Here is a 5000-nt window from a genome sequence, read left to right as displayed (position 1 = left end):
TAAACGGCAATATTTTGATTTATGTGTGTGTAGATACATATATATCATCATCGTCTTCACCACCACCATTATCATCATCATCAACAATAACAATAGTAGTATCACCATTTTTACATCTATTTTTCCATGGCCGCATGAGTTGGAAGGATCTTCTCCTCCACAATGACCCATCACATGTTGCATTACTTACTTATCTCCTTTATGTAGTTCAGCTTTTTCCACTTTTGTCCATGTCTTTCTTGGTCTTCCTTTTTTACTGTTTTCTTTCCACATGTATTTCTTAAGACTTCTTAAACACAGCTGTGGTAAGCATTACATGGCCATAACTATCAATGCTTTCCTATCTCTCTTATACACTACATCCTACTCTGCTTATGCATAGTTTTACTCTGAGCTCATCTTTAGCACTTGTGGTAAGATGAAATCCTCCCTAGTCCATGCTATAAAGTGGTTATACACTGGTCAACATTAAAGAAGTAACCATGAGTTGATCATAATCAAACACTACACCTGTCATTTGCAACAAATGCCAGGAATTCACACACACACACAAACACATGCATATATACATATATATTTTTATTAATATTTAGCAGAAGTAAGAAAACATGGACCTCAGAACTTTCTGTATTTAATAAAACAATGGCCCACAATGTGTTTGCAGTGCCAGTACTCATACCAACATTTGAGCTACTTGATTGGATGCTTGATGAGATCTGTGAATCCAGAAGATATTAATCAGCACATGTAGTTTCCACATCAACAATGATGTAGATTGGTTCTGCCTAAAAAAAGCAAGGGGGCAGTGGCTTAACATCGATCCAGACTTCCTATGAATCTCATATCATATCCCTTCAGCAACATCTTTTAATCACCAAATGTTGAAGTGCATTCCTTGACCAAGTTTGCATACGTGAAGCTGATAACATCATGAGATTTAGAAAGCAGCTCCCTGAGCAGAATTCCTTGTTGATAACATTAAATATATGCCCAAAGAAGTTGCATGACACTACCAAAACATATCATCAGCTGAAAGGATAAGCATATATCAGCAGAAGACCTTGCATGGATATGTTGTTAGAAAGCTCCGGGATGATTGTAATATTGATCATCAAAGCGGTCTAACTCCCACTTTGAAGGGTATGCATTTGCAATCCAGGAATAGGAAATATCAACCAAATACCTGATGCTCAGAAAGGATAGAGATGCAGGAAAAGCAGCAAAATGTGATAACCGATGCAGACTTTGTAAAGTGAACACTGAAGATATTACCCACATCATAAACAGTTGTCCAAGAATGTCATCACAGTACTATCTACCAATGAGACATGATTTTGTAGCTAAGACACTGTATAATGAGATCCATCGTAAGGATAACCCCGAGGCCAAAGAAATAAAAACCCACAGCATGGTAGAAGCCATAGTCATTTACAATAAAAAGGAGTACTGATGGAATGCCCGAGTGTAAACCTCAATAAAATGTAAATATAATAGACCTGACATAGTGATTTGGGATAGAGAATGGAAACTGTATACAGTTGTGAAAATCAGCTATCCAGCAGATGTTAACATAAAGTTAAAGATTAGCGAAAAAAATACCTACACTGAACTATTGAGAAATCTACAGTTACTCTATCCAGATTACAAATTCAGTTTTATACTTGTAATTATTGAAGTACTGGGATGTGTAACATACTGCCTAAGAAGCAATCTTGAGAAATTAGGCTTCTGAAAACCAGAAAGGAGAAAGCTGATTCAAAGACTACAAATCTAAGCCATCACTGGAACTAAAAGTTTATAAAACTTTCCAGAAGTTTATCATTTAAGTATATATGAATATGACTAGACATGCAACTAAATGAATGAGAAGACATACATAAAACAAAACATACAAATCTGCACATATACCTACATACATACAATCAAGAATACCCTGTTGATGCTATTGAAATTCCAGTGAAGGAGCCTTGGATCTAGATTACAAACTGACTCTTTCTCTATTGACAAGAAATCTTGAAATAAAGCTGAATAATGACATACAAACATATCATCAGTAGTTCATATATCCGAAAAAGAAGTGACCATTGGTTTCACACCTATACAGGTATAAAACCAATGGTCTTATAGGTATAAAACTAATGGTCTATCTTTGACCAGCTATAACAAACCATCTTCTATATATATATATATGTATGTCTGTGTGCACACACACACACACACGCACGTGCGTGCACACGTACGAGGGGCTTCTTTCATTTTCTGCCCATCAGACTCAGTCAGAAGGCTTTCATCAGCCTGGGGCTAAAAGGTAATAGTAAGAAAACAAAAAAGAAAACTTGCACCAAACCACATATAAATGCCAGCATTCACACACCTATCCCACCCTTTCTAGAATGAAATAATGAATATTAAAAAAAACAAAAAAAAAAACAGTAATTTAAACAAAACATATGTCAGTGTGTATTAAGAATTATGTGTACATAAACCCAGTTAATGTATTTCTGCCAGTCTTAGTCCTATTTTAACTCTAGTAACTGTGTCATTGAATAACTGTGTTGCTTTAATTTAAATGTGTATTTAATTACGAGAGAGGTCTGTGGGTGGTTTCTTTTTTTTCTGCAGCAGAGTTGGGCTTTTGTTTTACTTCTTTTGTATCGTCAGTGTTTGTATTTGTCATTGCAACTGTTGTTGCTGTTGATGATGATGATGATAATGGTGGCAATGATGGTGGAAGTGGTGGTGGTGGTGGTGGTGGTGGCAGCGGTGATGAATGGTGTTGATTGTTGTAGTGGAGGGAGTGATGGTGGTGGTAGTGTTTAGTGCTGGTAGTAGTGTTGGTGGTGCTGCTGCTGCTAATGGTTGTGATGATGATGATAATGATGATAATGATGATAGTGATGATTATGAAGACGACAATGACGATGATGGTGAGTGGTGGCAGGGGTGGGGGTGATGATGATGCTGATGATGATGATAATGATAATAATGATAATGAAAATAATGATGATGATATCAAGGAAAAAACAATGATGATGATGATGATAATGATGATGATGGTAATGATGATGAGGTGCAGGAGGAGTGAGATGAGGAAGATGGTAGTGGTAGTGATGGTGGTGTTGGTGGTGGTTGGTAATGGGGAGGTAGGAGTTTACCATCAGATTAGATTTGGTGATTGTTTTATTGTTTGTTTTTTTTTGGGGTCTGTTTTCTTCCCCCTCCCTGCCCCACCCACTCATTTTAATCTTCACTGTTATAATTCCATTATTACATTCCATGGTTGTTACTTCTTTGCTTCATCCATACTGAAGTTTTCATCTGGGTGGGAGCAGGTGGTGGTGGTGGAGGAAGATGAGAAGGAGGAAGGAATGAGAATGTACTAAGAATAGATCTCAACATATTTCGAACTGCTCTCGCCACATGGACGGACGTTTCCAGTATCACAAGAGAGAAAGAGAGAAGAGAGCTACATTTATAACAAATATGATTCATGCATTCATTTCTTTCGATTACAACAACATCGAACATAGCATGAGAATAAAACGAAAATTTCTCATAATGGATTCAGGAGAAATAATTCCGATTGGAGAGGGAGAAAAATGCAGATACTGGTCACTTGTACAAGTATAGAAGCATTTATATTTGGACAGTGTGTCGACAGATGAAAAACAATCCATATGCATCAAACTTATCAAAAATAGCTCGGAGTAATGCCTTTATGATATATTCACGTGCATTCACACACATCCACATACATCCACACACATCAACACAGGCACACCCATGCAGCCATACACCCACCAACTCACTGAAACAGACAGAAATACATACAATTACAATTACAAAAAATAATATATCATAAACATATATATTGTAGATACAAAGATATATATATATATATATATATATGAATATATGTATTATGCATAAGTACACACACACACACACATACACACATACAAATGTGTATGTATTTATGTATATTTGTATGTATATAAACACATAGTTCCATATTCATATACTAAGACATTTGCTTGTACACTTGTACACATAAAAACAATATTATTGTTCTTAATATAAACAGGGCCATGTAGAAAAGTAGTGGACTGACTATATTATGTCTATTCTCAGACACTACTTTGTCGTATCCTTGGACAAAGCTTTTATCTCAATCCCCGAGGAAAATACAGTATTAGAATATGGCAGCTGGTTTGAAATGAATGACATGAAGTATATGTAGCACAGGGGATTAAAATTTGAAATACAAATTCTGTGCAATTTAACCATCAAGACAGTGCCCCTTCCTCAAGGTGGTGCCCCAGCCTGGCTGCAGTCCAAAGGCTGAAACAAGTATAATATAAGGGATCACTGCTAGGTCTTAGCAATAATAACCTCTACTGACAATCTCAGATTCTCAACATAGACTGTATCATAAAGTCTACTTTTCTGTTTCAGGGCCAGAAAATACTTCAGCCTTCAAAATCCATTAACCTCTTACAAATTTCAAGAGAGATTCACAATGAAGTACTGTAAAAGCATCTGGAATGATGCTGTTACAACACATAACAGACATAATAGATTGAGCCCTTATAAAAATGCTCTTTGACTAATTGGCATGAAGTCACTCATCAAAAACATGCCAACTGCCAACCCACAGGCATGCTATTTCCCCATTACGCCAATGGTATCTAACTCCCAGAGTTGGCTCTGATCCTATGCCAAATGCACATGGGCCCTCCAGACTCATTTGTTTATCTTTATTCTACTATTTATCCATATTGCATCTATCCATTCAGGCTCAGCAATAACTTATTTTCTCCCAGCCCTTCTTTAACAGGACACCAGTTCACTGGAATTCCTTCCTTGCTCATGGTTTTCTGACAACCCTCATCTTACAGTTATCTAAAGAAAAATATGAGTCACATCAATTTCACTGGTCACAAAAAAGCCAGTGGGTGATATAGACACACCTATTTCTTCCAGACTAAATGAAAAATAAA

General features: G+C 36.5%; 1 protein-coding gene across 4 annotated transcripts in view; it reads left to right on the top strand.

Annotated features, from left to right (window-relative positions):
* The window catches only part of LOC106868935 (protocadherin-9), a 111919-nt gene that overhangs the window by 77865 nt on the left and 29054 nt on the right, over window positions 1–5000 (top strand). The gene's annotated exons all lie outside the window — the stretch shown is intronic.

Source organism: Octopus bimaculoides, chromosome 14 (assembly GCF_001194135.2).
Source record: "Octopus bimaculoides isolate UCB-OBI-ISO-001 chromosome 14, ASM119413v2, whole genome shotgun sequence".
In the NCBI taxonomy this organism is placed as follows: Eukaryota; Metazoa; Mollusca; class Cephalopoda; order Octopoda; family Octopodidae; genus Octopus; species Octopus bimaculoides.
The sequence above is the reverse complement of the archived record's forward strand: the minus strand, read 5'-3'. Positions and strand labels throughout refer to the sequence as shown.